Source organism: Loxodonta africana, chromosome 1 (assembly GCF_030014295.1).
Source record: "Loxodonta africana isolate mLoxAfr1 chromosome 1, mLoxAfr1.hap2, whole genome shotgun sequence".
Taxonomy (NCBI): domain Eukaryota; kingdom Metazoa; phylum Chordata; class Mammalia; order Proboscidea; family Elephantidae; genus Loxodonta; species Loxodonta africana.
Genome location: NC_087342.1, coordinates 128,065,676 through 128,078,442, shown reverse-complemented (window position 1 = coordinate 128,078,442; position 12,767 = coordinate 128,065,676).

The following is a 12,767-nucleotide window of genomic DNA, read 5'->3' as shown; positions in this document are numbered from 1 at the left end:
TTGAACTAGCTTTTATTTTTTTCCATCTGTTTATGTTCTAGGGCCCACTCCACATATTGCATGTTATGGGCACCCCTGCATTTCTGCATTTCTTAGGCTACATGACCATATTCAGCACTGCATGCCTCTGTGCTGCACTTTGGATAATCCCTTTCCCTATGATTGCAGTTCATTATAGATTTCTTCCACTATTTAAATATTCTTTTTACTATTTTTTCCATTGTTATGTTTTTTAAAAATATTTTTGGATGATCTTTTTAATAGCTTTTTAGATTGCTTGTATATTTTTACATCTCTTGTTTCTTATACATATTTTAATTCATTTATTCCTTTTTCAAACATATTTAACATATTTACACTATAGTCAGTGTTTAACAATTCCGTTACGTGAACTCTTGCTGGTCTCATTCTATTATTGGTTCTATTTTCTGTTTCTCATCGTGCCCTGTGTTCCTCTGTGTTTGGCTACTCTTGACTGTAAGCTCTGATTCCTTTGTCCTTGGGAACAAGGCCTGGTTTAATGGTGATTTTCATTTGCACTTATTTATGCATTAACTTATGTTGTGGTCTTCCCCAGCTCAAGGTTTATTATATTCTTGCAAAGTTTTGAGAATTTGAGCTGCGAAACTGTATGAGGTCTAGTTTTTGCTTGTAACTTCTCAGGGGAAAATGTTTTTCTCTCCCACAAAGCCAAATCCAAGGAAGGTAATATTCTTAATTTCACCTTAGTAGGGGTAGGTTTATTTCCAATTTACCCTTTTATTAAGGGTGCGATCAATATTTGAATGCCCTTATTAGATTCCTACTTAAGATGAAATCCCTAGCTTTTTCTCTTGTCCATTGCTTACCAGGTGCCAGCTGAGACACACTGAAGTCACTAGAATTGGAACATGTGCTGAAATGAAATCAGCCTGACTGCTTCCTTCCTTCTCAGCATTATCAAATTCATTTTGCATTTAGTTTCTGAGTTTCCCTTAGTTTTTGCCTCCTCAGCTACGCATATATAATTTTATCCGGAACGTTTAGTTGTTTGAGTAGGAAATTAATTCAGGATATCTAGCTTCTCATAATGCCAGAAATAGAATCCCAATCACTTACATTGGTGAGGTCAAATGTGTGTATCATTATAAGCTATTTTATAGCAGCACCCTTTGTGTTTTCTTCGAGTTTGTCCCAGTGGCATATATAGTTATTTTTAATTCTTCCTTCCAAAGGAAGAGCACGTATATTACTATAAGTCTATGTAGAATGTGAGTACTGGTACAAGAACACAGGGACCACTGTGGGTAACAGCAAATATTTGAATCTTATACTCCTTATACTCTAGGAGACAGTAAAGAAACCAGAAGTCACTGAACTCATAATTTTTAGCCTGAGATCTTTTCTTTTCATTTGATTTGCTTTAATTACTAAAACATAGCTACTTTTTCCCATTTGCTTACTCTAATCATCTATAACTGAGCCAAATGGCACTCAAATAATAGGCTGCTAAAATGATCAAACTAGGTACTTTGTTTCTTATGAACACAACTGATTTGTCACATTACAGTTTATTTAGTGATTGACATGAAAATATCAATACTGTTGGATATTCATATTCTCTGACATATAGGTGTCAATGCTAGAGAAGTGCAGATCTGAAATCTATTTCCTGAGTTGAGAAAGAAAAACAGCAAACAATAGGGGAAAAAAAAAGGTAAAAACTCAAGCAAACCATCAATCACTCTGCCTAAGTTTTGGTTGTGTGTAGATTAGCTTTTGGCAGACCACAAACCTTAACACTGTTCATGTTTTCAAACTTTCAACTTTGGTTAAACAATCAATTTTCAACAGAACTAAGCATTTTAATTGTTAATTTAGAGGAATCTATTTTGAAGCTTACACCCTGGTGAGCTCTTTTGGATGAGGGATGTATTTCTTTAATGTGGGGAATGTGTGCTGGGAATCTTATTATTATGGCTCACTGGTCAGAGGTGTTGATTTTATACATCCCTGATGCATGAATGGATAAGTGCTGTTGATTTTTGTTGTGTGCCCTTGAGTTCATTTTCAACTTACAGTGACCCCATGTGACAGAGTAGAACTGCCATTAGGGTTTTCTAGGCTGTAATCTTTATGGGAGCAGATCACCATGTCTTTCTCCGATGGAGTGGCTGGGAAGCTTTGAACCACCATCCTTTAGGTTAGCAGCTGAGTGCTTAACCGTTGTGACATTAGGGATCCTTGTGTGCTGGGTATCAAAGTCTTTCTCCTCCATGTTCATCCCCAGTCTTTCATTCTGCTCATTGCCTCTGGAGCTTGACCGGTATGGAATAGTCCAATAAGTCTTCTTGATTTAGGGGTTCCAGGTGGGTTCTCCCAGAGAAAGCCCTGTGGGGAAATTGTGCAGAGAAAGATGTTGAGATCAGGGGGCTTATTCCCCTGTGGTATGAAGTTAAGCGATGGCGTTTCTCCACCTGGAAAGAAACGGATTCATAACAACCTTGATAAAAGCATTATTACAGAGATGATAAATAATGAATTGATAGGCCATATTATGAGCAAAATCATGAATGTTCTTCATATAAAGATAAATTTTATTCTGGATAAAATGGGAAGCACCTTAAGGGATTTAATTAAGGAAGTAGTATGGTCTGATTTGAAAATATTAGAAAAGTCACTTGTGTTTGATGGGGCTGATGAATCAGAAGAAGAGGGTAAAAAATACACCTCACATGGGAGATTGGTACAGATTGAGGGTAGAGATGAGGAATGGATTTTAAGTATATTTAGATAGCACAGTAAGTAATTAACTAGCAACAGGAGTTGGAGGAGAGAAGGGGTGGTCTAAGGTGATTCTAAGGATTCTCATGTGTGCGCCTAAGTAGATAGTGGTGAGAGATATTTAGAGAATATGAGAATAAAGGTGCATGTAGCCAATTTTGACAGTATATTAGGTCTGTAAATAATGAAGAAAATCTTCAATTACACAGATTTAATTAAGTTTTATGGAATTAAAACTTTATTAAAATTAGACAAATAATTTTCAAGGGGTGAACATTTTTATGGTAAATACAGGTAGTCCCTGACTTACAACAACATATCTGTGTTATACTGAACCACACAACCATCCTTTTTATTTTTTTTTTCTAATGATCCCTGGTGACACAGTGGTTAAGCGTTTGACTGTTAATCAAAAAGTCAGCAGTTCGAACCCACCAGCCACTGCTTGGCAACCCTATAGGCAGTTCTAATCTGTCCTATAGGGTCCCTATGAGTCAGAATCAACTTGAGGGCAATGGTTTGTTTTTTTATGTATTAAAATATATCTCTAATTTTATATGTATTGTCTTTATCCCCCAAAGATGAATAAAGATCAAATTTATAAAGATATTGATAATAAAAGGCAATAATAAAAACTAAGAGAAAAAATAAAAAAGGGACATTCGACTTACGTCAGAACTGACTTACGATGGAGTCATTAGAATGGAACCTATCACAAGTTGAGGACCACTTGCACTACAAACTAAAAGGTTTAGACTGAACAAATTATAAATATGGAATATTAAATTCTGGACTTTTTTTTTTTAAATTGGGTGAAAAATAGATTATTGTAACTGATCTTCATTTTAAGCTATTGGTAGATTTCTATTTTTAAGGTAATTATTCTTTGGGTGTACTCTCACATTTTCATTGTCTTTGTTCATAGTAATGGCAAATAAAAAAGGCATAGATTTGGAATCATAATTTTTGACAAGCCAAGTTAAAAATGAAAAGACCAATTAATTTTAATATAACTTGTGAATATAGCATTTCTTTAAAAAATAAAGACGATATCAAAGTTCCAGGTGCAGAGAAAAGAAAGTTAATACTAAGCTTTGATTAATATTCTGACCTCTAGGTAGTAGAAGATTTTTTTTTTTTTTGTAGACTCTATTTAGATATTCTCTTTGCCTTGAAGTGAAGCACTACAGCTCGCTCTTTCTTCCCCCCCGCCCCCTTTTACTGTCAAAGTTCTCCTCTCTTATTTTTTGGGTCGGCAGTTCTCCAAAGAACATGTGTGCAATCAAACATTTATATCAAACAATTTTTGAAAAATATTTGGTTAAATGACACAATTATTCCTGTCAACTTATTGAAGAGGACATAGGAGGTGTAGAATTCTTGTGGGGGAAGATATGTGTGTGTATATATATATATATATATATATATATTCATATACACACACACACTCTACTCTTCACTTATCGACTATCTCATTATTCAACATTTTGTATTTATGACAATAGTAAGCAAATTTACTATTTTGCACATGAACAAAGTATGTCTGGCAGTAAGGTGCATCAAGGGGTGCAGTGAGAGTAATACTGGCTGTGATGATTAACATTATGTGTCAGCTTGGCTGGGTCATGATTCTCAGTAGTTTTGTAAATATGTACTGATGTAATTTGGTAGTTATGCAATGTGTGATTTGGTAGTTATGCAATGATGTAATTTGGCAGTTATGTAATGGTGTAGTCGTCCTCCATTTTGTGATCTGATGTGTTCATCCTTCATTTTCACATAGCAACCTGGTCTTTGAAACCTGACCATGTTGATTAATATGAAGTGGTGAGTGTATATATATATATATATATATATATATATACACACACACACACACACGCCTGACCCATTGCCGTCAAGTCAATTCCTACTCATAGCGACTCTATAGGACAGAATAGGACTGCCCCATAGGGTTTCCAAGGAGTGACTGGTAGATTCAAACTGCCGACCTTTTCGTTGGCATCTTAGCTCTTACACACTACACCACCAGGGCTCCTGTGTACACACACACATATGTATATGCATATACACATATACGTAAATATGTTGTTGTTTTGTGCCTTCAAGTCAATTCTGACACATAGCCACCCAATAGGACAGAGTAGAACTGCTTCATAGGGTTTTCTGGCTTGTCGTATTTAAGGGAACAGATTACAAGGTCTTTTCTCCTGTGGAGTGGCTGGGTGGGTTCAAACAGCTGAACTTTTGATTATCAGTCACATGTATATATATGTGTAGGTAGATAGATAGATGATAGATAGATAGATGATAGATAGATAGATGATAGATAGATAGATAGATAGATAGATAGATAGATAGATAGATAGATAGATAGATAGATAGATGATAGATAGATAGATAGATGGATAGATAGATGGATGGATGATAGATAGATAGATGATAGATGATAGATGATGATGATAGATACGTAGATAGATACATAGATGATGGATGGATGGATGGATGGATGGATAGATAGATTAGATAGATAGATGGATGATAGGTAGATAGACACGTAGATAGACACGTAGATAGACACATAGATAGACACGTAGATAGACACGTAGATGATAGATGATAGATAGGTAGGTAGATAGGTAGATACATAGATAGATACTTAGATGATGATAGATGATAGATAGGTAGGTAGATGATAACTAGATAGATGATAGATAGATAGATAGATAGATGTTTAAAAAGATAATGCATTTTCATGTGTCAACAGATACATTTCACTGTTAAGTACATTTACTACTATTTGAATAACTCCCACTGGAAACCATATAGCTAGTAAGTCTATAGGTCAGATGACACACTATATTTGGATATAGCCAGTTCTCGTTTTGCATAAATTTTGAAAAATTGAGGGTAGTTTTAATACTCTGTGCATATGGTAAAGATGGATATATTAGAGAAGATATATCCTATTGGAGTCAGATTTCATAAACTAAAAGGCTTATTATCTGAATAAATTTTGAATTCTGACAGGTTTGAAAAAGGATTTTATCTGGCAGCATTACGTGTTTCAGAAATAGTTATTAAATAATTTAAGTAGCATTCTATGAAAAGCAAACATACGGGGAAAACACTAAAGAAGTTAAATGCTTTCTTAGTATATGTACCCCCCAATTAAAAATAAAAAAAAATCAATGTCATAAATATATATGTTTGTATGCAAAAAAAACCATGTATGTATATACATAGTACTATTAACATAGTATTATATGTATAAAAAATGTATGCACACATACTAAATATGTATACTTACTCATCATACTTATGCAATCTTTATGCTGAGCAAATAATCTGAGAAGCAGGACTGTATGAAGAACATGGCATCAGGATTGGAGGAAGAGTCATTAACAACCTATGATATGCAGATGACACAATCTGCTTGCTGAGCAAAGAGCGCTTGAAGTATTTACTGATAAAGATCAAAACTACAGCCTTCATTATGGATTATACCACAACATAAGGAAAACAAAAATTCTCACAACCAGTCCAATAAGCAGCACCACAATAAATGGAGAAAATATTGAAGTTGCCAAGGATTTCCATTTACTTGGATCCACAATAAATGCCCATGGAAGCAGCAGTCAAGAAATCAAACAATGCATTGCATTGGTTAGATCTGCTGCAAAAGACCTCTTTAAAGTGTCGAAAAGCAAAGACGCCACTTCGAGGACTAAGGTGTGCCTGACCCAAGCCACGGTATTTTCAATCGCCTCATATGCATGTGAAGCTGGGCAATGAATAAGGAAGACTGAAGGAAAAGTTAACGCCTTTGAATAATGGTGTTGAAGAAGGTTGAACATACCATAGCCTGCCCGACTTCTCTTGGAAGAGGCATGTCAATGTCACAGGAGAGCTTCTTACAGAAAAGTGTCTAGTATAAGATATACATTGGTGGACACTATGTGTTTTTTATTTATAGATTTTTGGAAATCTGCTCATTAAATTCATTGGTGCTTACTCTATAAAATTTTTTTTTTTTTTTTACTCTATAGGTACATGTAATGTATATGTGTGTGTATAATGCTGCAAACCTAAGTTGCTCGATTTCTCTAAATCCATCTCAACTCACCTTAGACAGGGAGTGCAAATATTAACTTAATAATGTAACTACCATAAAAGTGTAATTTGATATTCTAAGATGTCATTTTGCATTTTTTACTATCTCTTTGACATTGACTAGGAATTTAGATCTTATTGTGCCCTTGTCTCATCATTTACATGATAATGCATGGAAGAAAATGAGAAACCCAAGATAGTAACTTTTTGTTAGGAAAAGCAACAAAAATATAAATGTCCATTTTGAAATAAAATGACTAAAAAAGTAAAATTGAACAACTTTTATTTACAAAGGTACTTGTTTGCAAAGCCTAAGACTGCAGTATATTTTAGAGCCTGGATCGTCATTTTATTCACTGCAAAAAAGTGACTTGCACGTGTCAGCTATAGCTTCATTTAAAACTATTATCAAAACATTAGCACCTCCAAAGAGAGGCTGTTAGTAATAATATTGATTTTATCTTACAATATAGCTCATCATCATTTTTATGTTCTATTTGTTTTCTAAGTTATATTAACTGCTCTATTTATAGTGGGAAAAGGTTGCTCTTAAAAAGTACTCTGGTGACTTAAAAGTATTTTTTTTTTTTTCCTGATGAGGCTATTTACCTGCAAATAGCAATATAATATGGTGCAATTTTTCAGTGCCTGAACAGTTTATACAGAATTATATTATTGCTGTTAGGTGCCATAGAGTAGGTTCTGACTCATAGTGACTGTATATACAACAGAATGAAAAACTGCCTGGTCCTGTGCCATCCTCACAACTGTTGCTATATTTGAGTCCAATGTTGCAGCCACTGTGCCGATTCATCTCATCAAAGGTCTTTCTCTTCTTCGCTGCCCTCTACCTTACAAATTTGATGTTCTCCTCTAGGTACTGGTTCCTTCTGATAATGTGTCCAAAGTATGTGAGACAAAGTCTTGCCATCCCCACTTCTAGAGAGCACTCTGGCTATACTTTTTCCAAGACAGACCAGTTTGTTTTTCTGGTACTCTGTGGTTGTCATGGATTGAATTGTGTCTCCCAAAAAAATCTGTCAACTTGGCTAGGTCAGGACACCCATTGTTGTGTGTTCACCATTTTGTCATCTGATGTGATTTTCCTATGTGTTGTAAATCCTATTCCTATGTTTTTAATGAGATGGATTGGCACAGTTGTGTTGATGAGATCTGCAAGGTTACATTGTGTCTTAAAACAATCTCTTTTGAGATATAAAAGAGAGAAGCAAGCAGGCGGAGCCAAGATGGCGGACTAGGCAGATGCTACCTCGGATCCCTCTTACAACAAAGACACGGAAAAACAAGTGAATTGATCACATACATAACAATCTATGAACCCTAAACAACAAACACAGATTTAGAGATGGAGAACGAACTAATACGGGGAAGCAGTGATTGTTTCCAGAGCCTGGAGCCAGCGTACCAGTCAGGTACGGCACAAGCACAGGGGGCGGCTCCACCCACCTGAACTTACCCCGGGAGGGGGACCAGCCGGTTCCACGGGCGGCGTGGGACGCAGCCGGTAGGAGAAGTCCCCGGGAGGCAGTGACTGGTCTTGGAGCAGAAAGAGCAGCATCCGAGCCGGGGAACCGTCCCGCAGGGATTTGGACTGGACGCAGGTACAGCATAAACACGGAGAGTTGCTCCACCCCCCTGAACTAACCCCGGGAAGGGGACCAGCCGGGTCGCGCGGGCGGCGTGGAACGCAGCCGGTAGGAGAAGTCCCTGGGAGGCAGTGACTGGTATTGGAGTGGGGAGAACAGCGTCCCAGCCGGAACACTCGGTCACGGCACAAGCATGGGGACCTGCTCCACCCATCTGAACTAACCCCGGGAGGAGGCCCAACTGGTTCTCGGAGGCAGCACGACCACGTGGCTGGAGGGACGAGAAGTCCCCGGGAGGCAGCGACTGATTTTGGAGTCGAACGTGCACCGTCCCAGTAGGGGAGCCTTGACGCTGGGCGTGGGGCTGGAAGCGGAGGATCTCCAGCGGGCCAGACCCCCCCCCGGGCAATCTCCACACAGCCAGCACACATAGGCGACGTGCCCCGCGGGAGTCTCAGATATAATAGTCATTCCAAGCAAGACAAGCAACTCTGGCTATATTCTGAGGTGCTACTCTCCTATCTCTCTGTTCCCTCCCCCACCCTCCCTAGGCGGCTTCATTAACATCTGAATAGCCTGAGCCAGAGGGAAAACTCTGATAGGGATCTGATTGCATTTTTTTTTTTAGCGGATTTTCTGGAAAAACTAGTTTCCCAGTGATGGCTCAGAGACAACAATCCATATCAAACCACTTAAAGAAGCAGACCATGACAGCTTCTCCAAACCCCCAAACAAAAGAATCAAAACCTTTCCCAAATGAAGATAGAATCTTGGAATTATCAGATACAGAATATAAAAAACTAATTTACAGAATGCTTAATGATATCACAAATGAAATTAGGATAACTGCAGAAAAAGCCAAGGAACACACTGATAAAACTGTTGAAGAACTCAAAAAGATTATTCAAGAACATACTGGAAAAATTAATAAGTTGCAAGAATCCATAGAGAGACAACATGTAGAAATCCAAAAGATTAACAATAAAATAACAGAATTAGACAATGCACTAGGAAGTCAGAGAAGCAGACTCGAGCAATTAGAATGCAGACTGGGACATCTGGAGGACCAGGGAATCGACACCAACATAGCTGAAAAAAAATCAGATAAAAGAATTTAAAAAAATGAAGAAACCCTAAGAATTATGCGGGACTCTATCAAGAAGGATAACCTGCGGGTGATTGGAGTCCCAGAACAGGGAGGGGGGATAGAAAACACACAGAAAATAGTTGAAGAACTCCTGACAGAAAACTTCCCTGACATTATGAAAGACGAAAGGATATCTATCCAAGATGCTCATCGAACCCCATTTAAGATTGATCCAAAAAGAAAAACACCAAGACATATTATCATCAAACTCACCAAAACCAAAGATAAACAGAAAATTTTAAAAGCAGCCAGGGAGAAAAGAAAGGTTTCCTTCAAGGGAGAATCAGTAAGAATATGTTCTGACTACTCAGCAGAAACCATGCAGGCAAGAAGGGAATGGGACGACATATACAGAACACTGAAGGAGAAAAACTGCCAGCCAAGGATCATATATCCAGCAAAACTCTCTCTGAAATATGAAGGCGAAATTAAGATATTTACAGACAAACACAAGTTTAGAGAATTTGCAAAAACCAAACCAAAGTTACAAGAAATACTAAAGGATATTGTTTGGTCAGAGAACCAATAATATCAGATATCAGCACAACACAAGGTCACAAAACAGAACGTCCTGATATCAACTCAAATAGGGAAATCACAAAAACAAATTAAGATTAATTAAAAAAAAAATACACATAACAGGGAATCATGGAAGTCAATAGGTAAAAGATCACAATAATCAAAAAGAGGGACTAAATACAGGAGGCATTGAACTGCCATATGGAGAGTGATACAAGGCGATATAGAACAATACAAGTTAGGTTTTTACTTAGAAAAATAGGGGTAAATAATAAGGTAACCACAAAAAGGTATAACAACTCTATAACTCAAGACAAAAACCAAGAAAAACGTAACGACTCAACTAACATAAAGTCAAGCACTATGAAAATGAGGATCTCACAATTTACTAAGAAAAACGCCTCAGCACAAAAAAGTATGTGGAAAAATGAAATTGTCAACAACACACATAAAAAGGCATCAGAATGACAGCACTAAAAACTTATTTATCTATAATTACCCTGAATGTAAATGGACTAAATGCACCAATAAAGAGACAGAGAGTCACAGACTGGATAAAGAAACACGATCCATCTATATGCTGCCTACAAGAGACACACCTTAGACTTAGAGACACAAACAAACTAAAACTCAAAGGATGGAAAAAAGTATATCAAGCAAACAATAAGCAAAAAAGAAGAGGAGTAGCAATATTAATTTCTGACAAAATAGACTTTAGACTTAAATCCACCACAAAGGATAAAGAAGGACACTATATAATGATAAAAGGGACAATTGATCAGAAAGACATAACCATATTAAATATTTATGCACCCAATGACAGGGCTGCAAGATACATAAATCAAATTTTAACAGAATTGAAAAGCGAGATAGATACCTCCACAATTATAGTAGGAGACTTCAACACACCACTTTCGGAGAAGGACAGGACATCCAGTAAGAAGCTCAACAGAGACACGGAAGATCTAATTACAACAATCAACCAACTTGACCTCATTGACTTACACAGAACTCTCCACCCAACTGCTGCAAAGTATACTTTTTTTTCTAGCGCACATGGAACATTCTCTAGAATAGACCACATATTAGGTCATAAAACAAACCTTTGCAGAGTCCAAAACATCGAAATATTACAAAGCATCTTCTCAGACCACAAGGTAATAAAACTAGAGATCAATAACAGAAAAACTAGGGAAAAGAAATCAAATACTTGGAAAATGAACAACACCCTTCTGAAAAAAGACTGGGTTATAGAAGACATTAAGGAGGGAATAAGGAAATTCATAGAAAGCAACGAGTATGAAAATACTTCCTATCAAAACCTCTGGGACACAGCAAAAGCAGTGCTCAGAGGCCAATTTATATCAATAAACGCACACATACAAAAAGAAGAGCCAAAATCAGAGAACTGTCCCTACAACTTGAACAAATAGAAACTGAGCAACAAAAGAATCCATCAGGCACCAAAAGAAAACAAATAATAAAAATTAGAGCTGAACTAAATGAACTAGAGAACAGAAAAACAATTGAAAGAATTAACAAAGCCAAAAGCTGGTTCTTTGAAAAAATTAACAAAATTGATAAACCATTGGCTAGACTGACTAAAGAAATACAGGAAAGGAAACAAATAACCCGAATAAGAAATGAGAAGGACCACATCACAACAGAAACAAATGAAATTAAAAGAATCATTTCAGATTATTATGAAAAATTGTACTCTAACAAATTTGAAAACCTAGAAGAAATGGATGAATTCCTGGAAAAACACTACCTACCTAAACTAACACATTCAGAAGTAGAACAACTAAATAGACCCATAACAAAAAAAGAGATTGAAACGGTAATCAAAAAACTCCCAACAAAAAAAAAGCCCTGGCCCGGACAGCTTCACTGCAGAGTTCTACCAAACTTTCAGAGAAGAGTTAACACCACTACTACTAAAGGTATTCCAAAGCATAGAAAATGACGGAATACTACCCAACTCATTCTATGAAGCCACCATCTCCCTGATACCAAAACCAGGTAAGGACATTACAAAAAAAGAAAATTATAGACCTATATCCCTCATGAACATTGACACAAAAATCCTCAACAAAATTCTAGCCAATAGAATCCAACAACACATCAAAAAAATAATTCACCCTGATCAAGTGGGATTTATACCAGGTATGCAAGGCTGGTTTAATATCAGAAAAACCATTAATGTAATCCATCACATAAATAAAACAAAAGACAAAAACCACATGATCTTATCAATTGATGCAGAAAAGACATTTGACAAAGTCCAACACCCATTCATGATAAAAACTCTTACCAAAATAGGAATTGAAGGAAAATTCCTCAACATAATAAAGGGCATCTATGCAAAGCCAACAGCCAATATCACTCTAAATGGAGAGAACCTGAAAGCATTTCCCTTGAGAACGGGAACCAGACAAGGATGCCCTTTATCACCGCTCTTATTCAACATCGTGTTGGAAGTCTTAGCCAGGGCAATTAGGCTAGACAAAGAAATAAAAGGTATCCGGATTGGCAAGGAAGAAGTAAAGTTATCACTATTTGCAGATGACATGATTATATACACAGAAAACCCTAAGGAATCCTCCAGAAAACTACTG